The sequence below is a fragment of the Hydractinia symbiolongicarpus genome, chromosome 11 (genome assembly GCF_029227915.1).
Source record: "Hydractinia symbiolongicarpus strain clone_291-10 chromosome 11, HSymV2.1, whole genome shotgun sequence".
NCBI lineage: Eukaryota > Metazoa > Cnidaria > Hydrozoa > Anthoathecata > Hydractiniidae > Hydractinia > Hydractinia symbiolongicarpus.
Genome location: NC_079885.1, coordinates 15418451 through 15434332, shown reverse-complemented (window position 1 = coordinate 15434332; position 15882 = coordinate 15418451). Strand labels below are relative to the sequence as shown.

The 15882-nt window shown below is 40.6% G+C and overlaps 26 non-coding genes and 1 pseudogene across 26 annotated transcripts; all 27 read right to left on the bottom strand.

Annotated features, from left to right (window-relative positions):
* Window positions 1-28: 28 nt before the first annotated feature.
* LOC130615569 (5S ribosomal RNA) lies at window positions 29-147 on the bottom strand. The gene has a single exon (XR_008976657.1). It is a non-coding gene; the product is annotated as a 5S ribosomal RNA (ribosomal RNA).
* Window positions 148-597: 450 nt separating this feature from the next.
* LOC130615568 (5S ribosomal RNA) lies at window positions 598-716 on the bottom strand. The gene has a single exon (XR_008976656.1). It is a non-coding gene; the product is annotated as a 5S ribosomal RNA (ribosomal RNA).
* Window positions 717-1166: 450 nt separating this feature from the next.
* Window positions 1167-1285, bottom strand: LOC130618577 (5S ribosomal RNA). Its single transcript, XR_008979489.1, has one exon. It is a non-coding gene; the product is annotated as a 5S ribosomal RNA (ribosomal RNA).
* A 449-nt stretch (window positions 1286-1734) lies between these two features.
* Window positions 1735-1853, bottom strand: LOC130617603 (5S ribosomal RNA). The gene has a single exon (XR_008978680.1). It is a non-coding gene; the product is annotated as a 5S ribosomal RNA (ribosomal RNA).
* A 449-nt stretch (window positions 1854-2302) lies between these two features.
* Window positions 2303-2421, bottom strand: LOC130615121 (5S ribosomal RNA). Its single transcript, XR_008976211.1, has one exon. It is a non-coding gene; the product is annotated as a 5S ribosomal RNA (ribosomal RNA).
* Window positions 2422-2871: 450 nt separating this feature from the next.
* Window positions 2872-2990, bottom strand: LOC130615737 (5S ribosomal RNA). The gene has a single exon (XR_008976824.1). It is a non-coding gene; the product is annotated as a 5S ribosomal RNA (ribosomal RNA).
* A 450-nt stretch (window positions 2991-3440) lies between these two features.
* On the bottom strand, window positions 3441-3559 carry LOC130615921 (5S ribosomal RNA). The gene has a single exon (XR_008977007.1). It is a non-coding gene; the product is annotated as a 5S ribosomal RNA (ribosomal RNA).
* A 450-nt stretch (window positions 3560-4009) lies between these two features.
* On the bottom strand, window positions 4010-4128 carry LOC130618107 (5S ribosomal RNA). Its single transcript, XR_008979182.1, has one exon. It is a non-coding gene; the product is annotated as a 5S ribosomal RNA (ribosomal RNA).
* Window positions 4129-4578: 450 nt separating this feature from the next.
* On the bottom strand, window positions 4579-4697 carry LOC130615920 (5S ribosomal RNA). Its single transcript, XR_008977006.1, has one exon. It is a non-coding gene; the product is annotated as a 5S ribosomal RNA (ribosomal RNA).
* A 450-nt stretch (window positions 4698-5147) lies between these two features.
* LOC130618150 (5S ribosomal RNA) lies at window positions 5148-5266 on the bottom strand. Its single transcript, XR_008979225.1, has one exon. It is a non-coding gene; the product is annotated as a 5S ribosomal RNA (ribosomal RNA).
* Window positions 5267-5716: 450 nt separating this feature from the next.
* LOC130615120 (5S ribosomal RNA) lies at window positions 5717-5835 on the bottom strand. Its single transcript, XR_008976210.1, has one exon. It is a non-coding gene; the product is annotated as a 5S ribosomal RNA (ribosomal RNA).
* A 448-nt stretch (window positions 5836-6283) lies between these two features.
* On the bottom strand, window positions 6284-6402 carry LOC130615566 (5S ribosomal RNA). Its single transcript, XR_008976655.1, has one exon. It is a non-coding gene; the product is annotated as a 5S ribosomal RNA (ribosomal RNA).
* A 450-nt stretch (window positions 6403-6852) lies between these two features.
* On the bottom strand, window positions 6853-6971 carry LOC130615564 (5S ribosomal RNA). Its single transcript, XR_008976653.1, has one exon. It is a non-coding gene; the product is annotated as a 5S ribosomal RNA (ribosomal RNA).
* Window positions 6972-7421: 450 nt separating this feature from the next.
* On the bottom strand, window positions 7422-7540 carry LOC130615748 (5S ribosomal RNA). Its single transcript, XR_008976835.1, has one exon. It is a non-coding gene; the product is annotated as a 5S ribosomal RNA (ribosomal RNA).
* A 450-nt stretch (window positions 7541-7990) lies between these two features.
* LOC130617601 (5S ribosomal RNA) lies at window positions 7991-8109 on the bottom strand. Its single transcript, XR_008978679.1, has one exon. It is a non-coding gene; the product is annotated as a 5S ribosomal RNA (ribosomal RNA).
* A 449-nt stretch (window positions 8110-8558) lies between these two features.
* LOC130615119 (5S ribosomal RNA) lies at window positions 8559-8677 on the bottom strand. Its single transcript, XR_008976208.1, has one exon. It is a non-coding gene; the product is annotated as a 5S ribosomal RNA (ribosomal RNA).
* A 450-nt stretch (window positions 8678-9127) lies between these two features.
* On the bottom strand, window positions 9128-9246 carry LOC130615736 (5S ribosomal RNA). Its single transcript, XR_008976823.1, has one exon. It is a non-coding gene; the product is annotated as a 5S ribosomal RNA (ribosomal RNA).
* Window positions 9247-9873: 627 nt separating this feature from the next.
* Window positions 9874-9992, bottom strand: LOC130618149 (5S ribosomal RNA). The gene has a single exon (XR_008979224.1). It is a non-coding gene; the product is annotated as a 5S ribosomal RNA (ribosomal RNA).
* Window positions 9993-10441: 449 nt separating this feature from the next.
* On the bottom strand, window positions 10442-10560 carry LOC130615118 (5S ribosomal RNA). Its single transcript, XR_008976207.1, has one exon. It is a non-coding gene; the product is annotated as a 5S ribosomal RNA (ribosomal RNA).
* A 678-nt stretch (window positions 10561-11238) lies between these two features.
* On the bottom strand, window positions 11239-11357 carry LOC130615735 (5S ribosomal RNA). The gene has a single exon (XR_008976822.1). It is a non-coding gene; the product is annotated as a 5S ribosomal RNA (ribosomal RNA).
* Window positions 11358-11984: 627 nt separating this feature from the next.
* On the bottom strand, window positions 11985-12103 carry LOC130618148 (5S ribosomal RNA). Its single transcript, XR_008979222.1, has one exon. It is a non-coding gene; the product is annotated as a 5S ribosomal RNA (ribosomal RNA).
* A 450-nt stretch (window positions 12104-12553) lies between these two features.
* On the bottom strand, window positions 12554-12672 carry LOC130618563 (5S ribosomal RNA). The gene has a single exon (XR_008979487.1). It is a non-coding gene; the product is annotated as a 5S ribosomal RNA (ribosomal RNA).
* Window positions 12673-13122: 450 nt separating this feature from the next.
* On the bottom strand, window positions 13123-13241 carry LOC130615117 (5S ribosomal RNA). The gene has a single exon (XR_008976206.1). It is a non-coding gene; the product is annotated as a 5S ribosomal RNA (ribosomal RNA).
* Window positions 13242-13691: 450 nt separating this feature from the next.
* LOC130616197 (5S ribosomal RNA) lies at window positions 13692-13810 on the bottom strand. Its single transcript, XR_008977281.1, has one exon. It is a non-coding gene; the product is annotated as a 5S ribosomal RNA (ribosomal RNA).
* Window positions 13811-14260: 450 nt separating this feature from the next.
* On the bottom strand, window positions 14261-14373 carry LOC130618386 (5S ribosomal RNA; annotated as a pseudogene).
* A 450-nt stretch (window positions 14374-14823) lies between these two features.
* Window positions 14824-14942, bottom strand: LOC130618147 (5S ribosomal RNA). Its single transcript, XR_008979221.1, has one exon. It is a non-coding gene; the product is annotated as a 5S ribosomal RNA (ribosomal RNA).
* A 450-nt stretch (window positions 14943-15392) lies between these two features.
* Window positions 15393-15511, bottom strand: LOC130618551 (5S ribosomal RNA). Its single transcript, XR_008979485.1, has one exon. It is a non-coding gene; the product is annotated as a 5S ribosomal RNA (ribosomal RNA).
* Window positions 15512-15882: the final 371 nt, after the last annotated feature.

Genomic DNA, 15882 nt, shown 5'->3' with positions numbered 1-15882 from the left:
ATAAATAATGTAATGTGAAAAAGTCAATAGCCTACGACACCGGGAGTTCCCAGGCGGTCCCCCATCCAAGTACTATCCCGGCCCGACGATGCTTAACTTCCGTGATCGGACGAGAACAGGTGTGTTCATCGTGGTATGGTCGTAAACAAACAAACGGGCAGATATCTACGATTTATTAGCACATTACATCGAAAATGGTTTAAACTTTAAAGGTCATATTTCTTGACTGGATCATCCGAAATAGGTCGTGTCTATGTGAATTTGAAAGCTCATTTCAAGCGCTATCCATTAATTACGACAACCATGCGCTTTAAGATTTCCGGTAAAAAGTTCCAACGAAGGAAATCTAGGGTGCTTTCAGACTTAATTTTCATATGACAAAGTTAATTAGCAAATTAACTACATCGCCATTTTCTTTGTCTGACGCTCGTAATCCATTCATTTGCGACTTGGCGCATTTATTGCTGCCAGATCGTAGCCGTTTTGAAGGGAAAGCAACTTCTAATCATGTCTCTTTCTTGATTTACTCAGCGGCTATTTCGTAAAAAAGATACGTCACAGTCGTAATGATAAATAATGTAACGTGAAAAAGTCAATAGCCTACGACACCGGGAGTTCCCAGGCGGTCCCCCATCCAAGTACTATCCCGGCCCGACGATGCTTAACTTCCGTGATCGGACGAGAACAGGTGTGTTCATCGTGGTATGGTCGTAAACAAACAAACGGGCAGATATCTACGATTTATTAGCACATTACATCGAAAATGGTTTAAACTTTAAAGGTCATATTTCTTGACTGGATCATCCGAAATAGGTCGTGTTTATGTGCATTTGAAAGCTCATTTCAAGCGCTATCCATTAATTACGACAACCATGCGCTTTAAGATTTCCGGTAAAAAGTTTCAACGAAGGAAATCTAGGGTGCTTTCAGACTTAATTTTCATATGACAAAGTTAATTAGCAAAGTAACTACATCGCCATTTTCTTTGTCTGACGCTCGTAATCCATTTATTTGCGACGTGGCGCATTTATTGCAGCAAGATTGTACACGTTTTGAAGGGAAAGCATCTTCTAATCACGTCCCTTACTTGATTTACTCAGCGGCTATTGCGTAAAAAAGATACGTCACAGTCGTAATGATAAATGATGTAACGTGAAAAAGTCAATAGCCTACGACACCGGGAGTTCCCAGGCGGTCCCCCATCCAAGTACTATCCTGGCCCGACGATGCTTAACTTCCGTGATCGGACGAGAACAGGTGTGTTCATCGTGGTATGGTCGTAGACAAACAAACGGGCAGACATCTACGATTTATTAGCACATTACATCGAAAATGGTTTAAACTTTAAAGGTCATATTTCTTGACTGGATCATTCGAAATAGGTCGTGTTTATGTGCGTTTGACAGCTCTTTTTAAGCGCTATCGATTCTTGAGAACAATAATGCGCTTTATGATTTCCGGTAAAAAGTTCCAACGAAGGAAATCTAGGGTGCTTTCCGACTTAATTTTCATATGACAAAGTTAATTAGCAAAGTTACTACATCGCCATTTTCTTTTTCTGACGCTCGTAATCCATTCATTTGCGACTTGACGCATTTATTGCTGCCAGATCGTAGCCGTTTTGAAGGGAAAGCAACTTCTAATCATGTCTCTTCTTGATTTACTCAGCGGCTATTTCGTAAAAAAGATACGTCACAGTCGTAATGATAAATAATGTAACGTGAAAAAGTCAATAGCCTACGACACCGGGAGTTCCCAGGCGGTCCCCCATCCAAGTACTATCCCGGCCCGAGGATTCTTAACTTCCGTGATCGGACGAGAACAGGTGTGTTCATCGTGGTATGGTCGTAGACAAACAAACGGGCAGATATCTACGATTTATTAGCACATTACATCGAAAATGGTTCAAACTTTAAAGGTCTTATTTCTTGACTGGATCATTCGAAATAGGTCGTGTTTATGTGCGTTTGACAGCTCTTTTTAAGCGCTATCGATTCTGGACAACAATAATGCGCTTTATGATTTCCGGTAAAAAGTTCCAACGAAGGCAATCTAGGGTACTTGCAGACTTAATTTTCATATGACAAAGTTAATTAGCAAATTAACTACATCGCCATTTTCTTTGTCTGACGCTCGTAATCCATTGATTTGCGACGTGGCGCATTTATTGCAGCCAGATCGTAGCCGCTTTGAAGGGAAAGAAACTTCAAATAACGTCCCTTACTTGATGTACTCAGCGCTATTGCGTAAAAAAGATACGTCACAGTCGTAATGATAAATAATGTAACGTGAAAAAGTCAATAGCCTACGACACCGGGAGTTCCCAGGCGGTCCCCCATCCAAGTACTATCCCGGCCCGACGATGCTTAACTTCCGTGATCGGACGAGAACAGGTGTGTTCATCGTGGTATGGTCGTAGACAAACAAACGGGCAGATATCTACGGTTTATTAGCACATTACATCGAAAATTGTTTAAACTTTAAAGGTCATATTTATTGACTGGATCATCCGAAATAGGTCGTGTTTATGTGCATTTGAAAGCTCATTTCAAGCGCTATCGATTCTTTACGACAACCATGCGCTTTAAGATTTCCGGTAAAAAGTTCCAACGAAGGAAATCTGGGGTGCTTTCAGATTTAATTTTCATATGACAAAGTTAATTAGCAAAGTAACTACATCGCCATTTTCTTTGTCTGACGCTCGTAATCCATTTATTTGCGACGTGGCGCATTTATTGCAGCAAGATTGTAGCCTTTTTGAAGGGAAAGCATCTTCTAATCACGTCCCTTACTTGATTTACTCAGGGGCTATTGCGTAAAAAAGATACGTCACAGTCGTAATGATAAATAATGTAACGTAAAAAAGTCAATAGCCTACGACACCGGGAGTTCCCAGGCGGTCCCCCATCCAAGTACTATCCTAGCCCGACGATGCTTAACTTCCGTGATCGGACGAGAACAGGTGTGTTCATCGTGGTATGGTCGTAGACAAACAAACGGGCAGATATCTACGATTTATTAGCACATTACATCGAAAATGGTTTAAACTTTAAAGGTCATATTTCTTGACTGGATCATCCGAAATAGGTCGTGTTTATGTGCATTTGAAAGCTCATTTCAAGCGCTATCCATTAATTACGACAACCATGCGCTTTAAGATTTCCGGTAAAAAGTTCCAACGAAGGAAATCTAGGGTGCTTTCAGACTTAATTTTCATATGACAAAGTTAATTAGCAAAGTAACTACATCGCCATTTTCTTTGTCTGACGCTCGTAATCCATTTATTTGCGACGTGGCGCATTTATTGCAGCAAGATTGTAGCCGTTTTGAAGGGAAAGCATCTTTTAATCACGTCCCTTACTTGATTTACTCAGCGGCTATTTCGTAAAAAAGATACGTCACAGTCGTAATGATAAATAATGTAACGTGAAAAAATCAATAGCCTACGACACCGGGAGTTCCCAGGCGGTCCCCCATCCAAGTACTATCCCGGCCCGACGATGCTTAACTTCCGTGATCGGACGAGAACAGGTGTGTTCATCGTGGCATGGTCGTAGACAAACAAACGGGCAGATATCTACGATTTATTAGCACATTACATCGAAAATGGTTCAAACTTTAAAGGTCATATTTCTTGACTGGATCATTCGAAATAGGTTGTGTTTATGTGCGTTTGACAGCTCTTTCTAAGCGCTATCGATTCTTGACAACAATAATGCGCTTTATGATTTCCGGTAAAAAGTTCCAACGAAGGAAATCTAGGGTGCTTTCCGACTTAATTTTCACATGACAAAGTTAATTAGCAAAGTTACTACATCGCCATTTTCTTTGTCTGACGCTCGTAATCCATTCATTTGCGACTTGGCGCATTTATTGCTGCCAGATCGTAGCCGCTTTAAAGGGAAAGCAACTTCTAATCATGTCTCTTTCTTGATTTACTCAGCGGCTATTTCGTAAAAAAGATACGTCACAGTCGTAATGATAAATAATGCAACGTGAAAAAGTCAATAGCCTACGACACCGGGAGTTCCCAGGTGGTCCCCCATCCAAGTACTATCTCGGCCCGAGGATTCTTAACTTCCGTGATCGGACGAGAACAGGTGTGTTCATCGTGGTATGGTCGTAGACAAACAAACGGGCAGATATCTACGATTTATTAGCACATTACATCGAAAATGGTTTAAACTTTAAAGGTCATATTTCTTGACTGGATCATCCGAAATAGGTCGTGTTTATGTGCATTTTAAAGCTCATTTCAAGCGCTATCGATTCTTTACGACAACCATGCGCTTTAAGATTTCCGGTAAAAAGTTCCAACGAAGGAAATCTAGGGTGCTTTCAGACTTAATTTTCATATGACAAAGTTAATTAGCAAAGTAACTACATCGCCATTTTCTTTGTCTGACGCTCGTAATCCATTTATTTGCGACGTGGCGCATTTATTGCAGCAAGATTGTAGCCGTTTTGAAGGGAAAGCATCTTTTAATCACGTCCCTTACTTGATTTACTCAGCGGCTATTTCGTAAAAAAGATACGTCACAGTCGTAATGATAAATAATGTAACGTGAAAAAATCAATAGCCTACGACACCGGGAGTTCCCAGGCGGTCCCCCATCCAAGTACTATCCCGGCCCGACGATGCTTAACTTCCGTGATCGGACGAGAACAGGTGTGTTCATCGTGGCATGGTCGTAGACAAACAAACGGGCAGATATCTACGATTTATTAGCACATTACATCGAAAATGGTTCAAACTTTAAAGGTCATATTTCTTGACTGGATCATTCGAAATAGGTTGTGTTTATGTGCGTTTGACAGCTCTTTCTAAGCGCTATCGATTCTTGACAACAATAATGCGCTTTATGATTTCCGGTAAAAAGTTCCAACGAAGGAAATCTAGGGTGCTTTCCGACTTAATTTTCACATGACAAAGTTAATTAGCAAAGTTACTACATCGCCATTTTCTTTGTCTGACGCTCGTAATCCATTCATTTGCGACTTGGCGCATTTATTGCTGCCAGATCGTAGCCGCTTTAAAGGGAAAGCAACTTCTAATCATGTCTCTTTCTTGATTTACTCAGCGGCTATTTCGTAAAAAAGATACGTCACAGTCGTAATGATAAATAATGCAACGTAAAAAAGTCAATAGCCTACGACACCGGGAGTTCCCAGGCGGTCCCCCATCCAAGTACTATCTCGGCCCGAGGATTCTTAACTTCCGTGATCGGACGAGAACAGGTGTGTTCATCGTGGTATGGTCGTAGACAAACAAACGGGCAGATATCTACGATTTATTAGCACATTACATCGAAAATGGTTTAAACTTTAAAGGTCATATTTCTTGACTGGATCATCCGAAATAGGTCGTGTTTATGTGCATTTTAAAGCTCATTTCAAGCGCTATCGATTCTTTACGACAACCATGCGCTTTAAGATTTCCGGTAAAAAGTTCCAACGAAGGAAATCTAGGGTGCTTTCAGACTTAATTTTCATATGACAAAGTTAATTAGCAAATTAACTACATCGCCATTTTCTTTGTCTGACGCTCGTAATCCATTTATTTGCGACGTGGCGCATTTATTGCAGCAAGATTGTAGCCGTTTTGAAGGGAAAGCATCTTCTAATCACGTCCCTTACTTGATTTACTCAGCGGCTATTGCGTAAAAAAGATACGTCACAGTCGTAATGATAAATGATGTAACGTGAAAAAGTCAATAGCCTACGACACCGGGAGTTCCCAGGCGGTCCCCCATCCAAGTACTATCCCGGCCCGACGATGCTTAACTTCCGTGATCGGACGAGAACAGGTGTGTTCATCGTGGTATGGTCGTAGACAAACAAACGGGCAGATATCTACGATTTATTAGCACATTACATCGAAAATGGTTCAAACTTTAAAGGTCATATTTCTTGACTGGATCATTCGAAATAGGTCGTGTTTATGTGCGTTTGACAGCTCTTTAAGCGCTATCGATTCTTGACAACAATAATGCGCTTTATGATTTCCGGTAAAAAGTTCCAACGAAGGAAATCTAGGGTGCTTTCCGACTTAATTTTCATATGACAAAGTTAATTAGCAAAGTTACTACATCGCCATTTTCTTTTTCTGACGCTCGTAATCCATTCATTTGCGACTTGGCGCATTTATTGCTGCCAGATCGTAGCCGTTTTGAAGGGAAAGCAACTTCTAATCATGTCTCTTTCTTGATTTACTCAGCGGCTATTTCGTAAAAAAGATACGTCACAGTCGTAATGATAAATAATGTAACGTGAAAAAGTCAATAGCCTACGACACCGGGAGTTCCCAGGCGGTCCCCCATCCAAGTACTATCCCGGCCCGACGATGCTTAACTTCCGTGATCGGACGAGAACAGGTGTGTTCATCGTGGTATGGTCGTAAACAAACAAACGGGCAGATATCTACGATTTATTAGCACATTACATCGAAAATGGTTTAAACTTTAAAGGTCATATTTCTTGACTGGATCATCCGAAATAGGTCGTGTTTATGTGAATTTGAAAGCTCATTTCAAGCGCTATCCATTAATTACGACAACCATGCGCTTTAAGATTTCCGGTAAAAAGTTCCAACGAAGGAAATCTAGGGTGCTTTCAGACTTAATTTTCATATGACAAAGTTAATTAGCAAATTAACTACATCGCCATTTTCTTTGTCTGACGCTCGTAATCCATTCATTTGCGACTTGGCGCATTTATTGCTGCCAGATCGTAGCCGTTTTGAAGGGAAAGCAACTTCTAATCATGTCTCTTTCTTGATTTACTCAGCGGCTATTTCGTAAAAAAGATACGTCACAGTCGTAATGATAAATAATGTAACGTGAAAAAGTCAATAGCCTACGACACCGGGAGTTCCCAGGCGGTCCCCCATCCAAGTACTATCCCGGCCCGACGATGCTTAACTTCCGTGATCGGACGAGAACAGGTGTGTTCATCGTGGTATGGTCGTAAACAAACAAACGGGCAGATATCTACGATTTATTAGCACATTACATCGAAAATGGTTTAAACTTTAAAGGTCATATTTCTTGACTGGATCATCCGAAATAGGTCGTGTTTATGTGCATTTGAAAGCTCATTTCAAGCGCTATCCATTAATTACGACAACCATGCGCTTTAAGATTTCCGGTAAAAAGTTTCAACGAAGGAAATCTAGGGTGCTTTCAGACTTAATTTTCATATGACAAAGTTAATTAGCAAAGTAACTACATCGCCATTTTCTTTGTCTGACGCTCGTAATCCATTTATTTGCGACGTGGCGCATTTATTGCAGCAAGATTGTACCCGTTTTGAAGGGAAAGCATCTTCTAATCACGTCCCTTACTTGATTTACTCAGCGGCTATTGCGTAAAAAAGATACGTCACAGTCGTAATGATAAATGATGTAACATGAAAAAGTCAATAGCCTACGACACCGGGAGTTCCCAGGCGGACCCCCATCCAAGTACTATCCTGGCCCGACGATGCTTAACTTCCGTGATCGGACGAGAACAGGTGTGTTCATCGTGGTATGGTCGTAGACAAACAAACGGGCAGATATCTACGATTTATTAGCACATTACATCGAAAATGGTTTAAACTTTAAAGGTCATATTTCTTGACTGGATCATTCGAAATAGGTCGTGTTTATGTGCGTTTGACAGCTCTTTTTAAGCGCTATCGATTCTTGAGAACAATAATGCGCTTTATGATTTCCGGTAAAAAGTTCCAACGAAGGAAATCTAGGGTGCTTTCCGACTTAATTTTCATATGACAAAGTTAATTAGCAAAGTTACTACATCGCCATTTTCTTTTTCTGACGCTCGTAATCCATTCATTTGCGACTTGACGCATTTATTGCTGCCAGATCGTAGCCGTTTTGAAGGGAAAGCAACTTCTAATCATGTCTCTTTCTTGATTTACTCAGCGGCTATTTCGTAAAAAAGATACGTCACAGTCGTAATGATAAATAATGTAACGTGAAAAAGTCAATAGCCTACGACACCGGGAGTTCCCAGGCGGTCCCCCATCCAAGTACTATCCCGGCCCGAGGATTCTTAACTTCCGTGATCGGACGAGAACAGGTGTGTTCATCGTGGTATGGTCGTAGACAAACAAACGGGCAGATATCTACGATTTATTAGCACATTACATCGAAAATGGTTCAAACTTTAAAGGTCTTATTTCTTGACTGGATCATTCGAAATAGGTCGTGTTTATGTGCGTTTGACAGCTCTTTTTAAGCGCTATCGATTCTGGACAACAATAATGCGCTTTATGATTTCCGGTAAAAAGTTCCAACGAAGGCAATCTAGGGTACTTGCAGACTTAATTTTCATATGACAAAGTTAATTAGCAAATTAACTACATCGCCATTTTCTTTGTCTGACGCTCGTAATCCATTGATTTGCGACGTGGCGCATTTATTGCAGCCAGATCGTAGCCGCTTTGAAGGGAAAGAAACTTCAAATAACGTCCCTTACTTGATTTACTCAGCGCTATTGCGTAAAAAAGATACGTCACAGTCGTAATGATAAATAATGTAACGTGAAAAAGTCAATAGCCTACGACACCGGGAGTTCCCAGGCGGTCCCCCATCCAAGTACTATCCCGGCCCGACGATGCTTAACTTCCGTGATCGGACGAGAACAGGTGTGTTCATCGTGGTATGGTCGTAGACAAACAAACGGGCAGATATCTACGGTTTATTAGCACATTACATCGAAAATTGTTTAAACTTTAAAGGTCATATTTATTGACTGGATCATCCGAAATAGGTCGTGTTTATGTGCATTTGAAAGCTCATTTCAAGCGCTATCGATTCTTTACGACAACCATGCGCTTTAAGATTTCCGGTAAAAAGTTCCAACGAAGGAAATCTGGGGTGCTTTCAGATTTAATTTTCATATGACAAAGTTAATTAGCAAAGTAACTACATCGCCATTTTCTTTGTCTGACGCTCGTAATCCATTTATTTGCGACGTGGCGCATTTATTGCAGCAAGATTGTAGCCTTTTTGAAGGGAAAGCATCTTCTAATCACGTCCCTTACTTGATTTACTCAGGGGCTATTGCGTAAAAAAGATACGTCACAGTCGTAATGATAAATAATGTAACGTAAAAAAGTCAATAGCCTACGACACCGGGAGTTCCCAGGCGGTCCCCCATCCAAGTACTATCCTAGCCCGACGATGCTTAACTTCCGTGATCGGACGAGAACAGGTGTGTTCATCGTGGTATGGTCGTAGACAAACAAACGGGCAGATATCTACGATTTATTAGCACATTACATCGAAAATGGTTTAAACTTTAAAGGTCATATTTCTTGACTGGATCATCCGAAATAGGTCGTGTTTATGTGCATTTGAAAGCTCATTTCAAGCGCTATCCATTAATTACGACAACCATGCGCTTTAAGATTTCCGGTAAAAAGTTCCAACGAAGGAAATCTAGGGTGCTTTCAGACTTAATTTTCATATGACAAATTTAAAGGTCATATTTCTTGACTGGATCATTCGAAATAGGTTGTGTTTATGTGCGTTTGACAGCTCTTTCTAAGCGCTATCGATTCTTGACAACAATAATGCGCTTTATGATTTCCGGTAAAAAGTTCCAACGAAGGAAATCTAGGGTGCTTTCCGACTTAATTTTCATATGACAAAGTTAATTAGCAAAGTTACTACATCGCCATTTTCTTTGTCTGACGCTCGTAATCCATTTATTTGCGACTTGGCGCATTTATTGCTGCCAGATCGTAGCCGCTTTAAAGGGAAAGCAACTTCTAATCATGTCTCTTTCTTGATTTACTCAGCGGCTATTTCGTAAAAAAGATACGTCACAGTCGTAATGATAAATAATGCAACGTGAAAAAGTCAATAGCCTACGACACCGGGAGTTCCCAGGCGGTCCCCCATCCAAGTACTATCTCGGCCCGAGGATTCTTAACTTCCGTGATCGGACGAGAACAGGTGTGTTCATCGTGGTATGGTCGTAGACAAACAAACGGGCAGATATCTACGATTTATTAGCACATTACATCGAAAATGGTTTAAAATTTAAAGGTCATATTTCTTGACTGGATCATCCGAAATAGGTCGTGTTTATGTGCATTTTAAAGCTCATTTCAAGCGCTATCGATTCTTTACGACAACCATGCGCTTTAAGATTTCCGGTAAAAAGTTCCAACGAAGGAAATCTAGGGTGCTTTCAGACTTAATTTTCATATGACAAAGTTAATTAGCAAATTAACTACATCGCCATTTTCTTTGTCTGACGCTCGTAATCCATTTATTTGCGACGTGGCGCATTTATTGCAGCAAGATTGTAGCCGTTTTGAAGGGAAAGCATCTTCTAATCACGTCCCTTACTTGATTTACTCAGCGCTATTGCGTAAAAAAGATACGTCACAGTCGTAATGATAAATAATGTAACGTGAAAAAGTCAATAGCCTACGACACCGGGAGTTCCCAGGCGGTCCCCCATCCAAGTACTATCCCGGCCCGACGATGCTTAACTTCCGTGATCGGACGAGAACAGGTGTGTTCATCGTGGTATGGTCGTAGACAAACAAACGGGCAGATATCTACGGTTTATTAGCACATTACATCGAAAATTGTTTAAACTTTAAAGGTCATATTTATTGACTGGATCATCCGAAATAGGTCGTGTTTATGTGCATTTGAAAGCTCATTTCAAGCGCTATCGATTCTTTACGACAACCATGCGCTTTAAGATTTCCGGTAAAAAGTTCCAACGAAGGAAATCTGGGGTGCTTTCAGATTTAATTTTCATATGACAAAGTTAATTAGCAAAGTAACTACATCGCCATTTTCTTTGTCTGACGCTCATATTTATTAGGTCATATTTATTGACTGGATCATCCGAAATAGGTCGTGTTTATGTGCATTTGAAAGCTCATTTCAAGCGCTATCGATTCTTTACGACAACCATGCGCTTTAAGATTTCCGGTAAAAAGTTCCAACGAAGGAAATCTGGGGTGCTTTCAGATTTAATTTTCATATGACAAAGTTAATTAGCAAAGTAACTACATCGCCATTTTCTTTGTCTGACGCTCGTAATCCATTTATTTGCGACGTGGCGCATTTATTGCAGCAAGATTGTAGCCTTTTTGAAGGGAAAGCATCTTCTAATCACGTCCCTTACTTGATTTACTCAGGGGCTATTGCGTAAAAAAGATACGTCACAGTCGTAATGATAAATAATGTAACGTAAAAAAGTCAATAGCCTACGACACCGGGAGTTCCCAGGCGGTCCCCCATCCAAGTACTATCCTAGCCCGACGATGCTTAACTTCCGTGATCGGACGAGAACAGGTGTGTTCATCGTGGTATGGTCGTAGACAAACAAACGGGCAGATATCTACGATTTATTAGCACATTACATCGAAAATGGTTTAAACTTTAAAGGTCATATTTCTTGACTGGATCATCCGAAATAGGTCGTGTTTATGTGCATTTGAAAGCTCATTTCAAGCGCTATCCATTAATTACGACAACCATGCGCTTTAAGATTTCCGGTAAAAAGTTCCAACGAAGGAAATCTAGGGTGCTTTCAGACTTAATTTTCATATGACAAATTTAAAGGTCATATTTCTTGACTGGATCATTCGAAATAGGTTGTGTTTATGTGCGTTTGACAGCTCTTTCTAAGCGCTATCGATTCTTGACAACAATAATGCGCTTTATGATTTCCGGTAAAAAGTTCCAACGAAGGAAATCTAGGGTGCTTTCCGACTTAATTTTCATATGACAAAGTTAATTAGCAAAGTTACTACATCGCCATTTTCTTTGTCTGACGCTCGTAATCCATTTATTTGCGACTTGGCGCATTTATTGCTGCCAGATCGTAGCCGCTTTAAAGGGAAAGCAACTTCTAATCATGTCTCTTTCTTGATTTACTCAGCGGCTATTTCGTAAAAAAGATACGTCACAGTCGTAATGATAAATAATGCAACGTGAAAAAGTCAATAGCCTACGACACCGGGAGTTCCCAGGCGGTCCCCCATCCAAGTACTATCTCGGCCCGAGGATTCTTAACTTCCGTGATCGGACGAGAACAGGTGTGTTCATCGTGGTATGGTCGTAGACAAACAAACGGGCAGATATCTACGATTTATTAGCACATTACATCGAAAATGGTTTAAAATTTAAAGGTCATATTTCTTGACTGGATCATCCGAAATAGGTCGTGTTTATGTGCATTTTAAAGCTCATTTCAAGCGCTATCGATTCTTTACGACAACCATGCGCTTTAAGATTTCCGGTAAAAAGTTCCAACGAAGGAAATCTAGGGTGCTTTCAGACTTAATTTTCATATGACAAAGTTAATTAGCAAATTAACTACATCGCCATTTTCTTTGTCTGACGCTCGTAATCCATTTATTTGCGACGTGGCGCATTTATTGCAGCAAGATTGTAGCCGTTTTGAAGGGAAAGCATCTTCTAATCACGTCCCTTACTTGATTTACTCAGCGGCTATTGCGTAAAAAAGATACGTCACAGTCGTAATGATAAATGATGTAACGTGAAAAAGTCAATAGCCTACGACACCGGGAGTTCCCAGGCGGTCCCCCATCCAAGTACTATCCTGGCCCGACGATGCTTAACTTCCGTGATCGGACGAGAACAGGTGTGTTCATCGTGGTATGGTCGTAGACAAACAAACGGGCAGATATCTACGATTTATTAGCACATTACATCGAAAATGGTTTAAACTTTAAAGGTCATATTTCTTGACTGGATTATCCGAAATAGGTCGTGTTTATGTGCATTTGAAAGCTCATTTCAAGCGCTATCGATTAATTACGACAACCATGCGCTTTAAGATTTCCGGTAAAAAGTTCCAACGAAGGAAATCTAGGGTGCTTTCCGACTTAATTTTCATATGACAAAGTTAATTAGCAAAGTAACTACATCGCCATTTTCTTTGTCTGACGCTTGTAATCCATTCATTTGCGACTTGGCGCATTTATTGCTGCCAGATCGTAGCCGTTTTGAAGGGAAAGCAACTTCTAATCATGTCTCTTTCTTGATTTACTCAGCGGCTATTTCGTAAAAAAGATACGTCACAGTCGTAATGATAAATAATGTAACGTGAAAAAGTCAATAGCCTACGACACCGGGAGTTCCCAGGCGGTCCCCCATCCAAGTACTATCCCGGCCCGACGATGCTTAACTTCCGTGATCGGACGAGAACAGGTGTGTTCATCGTGGTATGGTCGTAGACAAACAAACGGGCAGATATCTACGATTTATTAGCACATTACATCGAAAATGGTTCAAACTCTAAAGGTCATATTTCTTGACTGGATCATTCCAAATAGGTCGTGTTTATGTGCGTTTGACAGCTCTTTTTAAGCGCTATCGATTCTTGACAACAATAATGCGCTTTATGATTTCCGGTAAAAAGTTCCAACGAAGGAAATCTAGGGTGCTTTCCGACTTAATTTTCATATGACAAAGTTAATTAGCAAAGTTACTACATCGCCATTTTCTTTTTCTGACGCTCGTAATCTATTCATTTGCGACTTGGCGCATTTATTGCTGCCAGATCGTAGCCGTTTTGAAGGGAAAGCAACTTCTAATCATGTCTCTTTCTTGATTTACTCAGCGGCTATTTCGTAAAAAAGATACGTCACAGTCGTAATGATAAATAATGTAACGTGAAAAAGTCAATAGCCTACGACACCGGGAATTCCCAGGCGGTGCCCCATCCAAGTACTATCCCGGCCCGACGATGCTTAACTTCCGTGATCGGACGAGAACAGGTGTGTTCATCGTGGTATGGTCGTAAACAAACAAACGGGCAGATATCTACGATTTATTAGCACATTACATCGAAAATGGTTTAAACTTTAAAGGTCATATTTCTTGACTGGATCATCCGAAATAGGTCGTGTTTATGTGCATTTGAAAGCTCATTTCAAGCGCTATCCATTAATTACGACAACCATGCGCTTTAAGATTTCCGGTAAAAAGTTCCAACGAAGGAAATCTAGGGTGCTTTCAGACTTAATTTTCATATGACAAAGTTAATTAGCAAATTAACTACATCGCCATTTTCTTTGTCTGACGCTCGTAATCCATTCATTTGCGACTTGGCGCATTTATTGCTGCCAGATCGTAGCCGTTTTGAAGGGAAAGCAACTTCTAATCATGTCTCTTTCTTGATTTACTTAGCGGCTATTTCGTAAAAAAGATACGTCACAGTCGTAATGATAAATAATGTAACGTGAAAAAGTCAATAGCCTACGACACCGGGAGTTCCCAGGCCCATCCAAGTACTATCCTGGCCCGACGATGCTTAACTTCCGTGATCGGACGAGAACAGGTGTGTTCATCGTGGTATGGTCGTAGACAAACAAACGGGCAGATATCTACGATTTATTAGCACATTACATCGAAAATGGTTCAAACTTTAAAGGTCATATTTCTTGACTGGATCATTCGAAATAGGTTGTGTTTATGTGCGTTTGACAGCTCTTTCTAAGCGCTATCGATTCTTGACAACAATAATGCGCTTTATGATTTCCGGTAAAAAGTTCCAACGAAGGAAATCTAGGGTGCTTTCCGACTTAATTTTCATATGACAAAGTTAATTAGCAAAGTTACTACATCGCCATTTTCTTTGTCTGACGCTCGTAATCCATTCATTTGCGACTTGGCGCATTTATTGCTGCCAGATCGTAGCCGCTTTAAAGGGAAAGCAACTTCTAATCATGTCTCTTTCTTGATTTACTCAGCGGCTATTTCGTAAAAAAGATACGTCACAGTCGTAATGATAAATAATGCAACGTGAAAAAGTCAATAGCCTACGACACCGGGAGTTCCCAGGCGGTCCCCCATCCAAGTACTATCTCGGCCCGAGGATTCTTAACTTCCGTGATCGGACGAGAACAGGTGTGTTCATCGTGGTATGGTCGTAGACAAACAAACGGGCAGATATCTACGATTTATTAGCACATTACATCGAAAATGGTTTAAAATTTAAAGGTCATATTTCTTGACTGGATCATCCGAAATAGGTCGTGTTTATGTGCATTTTAAAGCTCATTTCAAGCGCTATCGATTCTTTACGACAACCATGCGCTTTAAGATTTCCGGTAAAAAGTTCCAACGAAGGAAATCTAGGGTGCTTTCAGACTTAATTTTCATATGACAAAGTTAATTAGCAAATTAACTACATCGCCATTTTCTTTGTCTGACGCTCGTAATCCATTTATTTGCGACGTGGCGCATTTATTGCAGCAAGATTGTAGCCGTTTTGAAGGGAAAGCATCTTCTAATCACGTCCCTTACTTGATTTACTCAGCGGCTATTGCGTAAAAAAGATACGTCACAGTCGTAATGATAAATGATGTAACGTGAAAAAGTCAATAGCCTACGACACCGGGAGTTCCCAGGCGGTCCCCCATCCAAGTACTATCCTGGCCCGACGATGCTTAACTTCCGTGATCGGACGAGAACAGGTGTGTTCATCGTGGTATGGTCGTAGACAAACAAACGGGCAGATATCTACGATTTATTAGCACATTACATCGAAAATGGTTTAAACTTTAAAGGTCATATTTCTTGACTGGATTATCCGAAATAGGTCGTGTTTATGTGCATTTGAAAGCTCATTTCAAGCGCTATCGATTAATTACGACAACCATGCGCTTTAAGATTTCCGGTAAAAAGTTCCAACGAAGGAAATCTAGGGTGCTTTCCGACTTAATTTTCATATGACAAAGTTAATTAGCAAAGTAACTACATCGCCATTTTCTTTGTCTGACGCTTGTAATCCATTCATTTGCGACTTGGCGCATTTATTGCTGCCAGATCGTAGCCGTTTTGAAGGGAAAGCAACTTCTAATCATGTCTCTTTC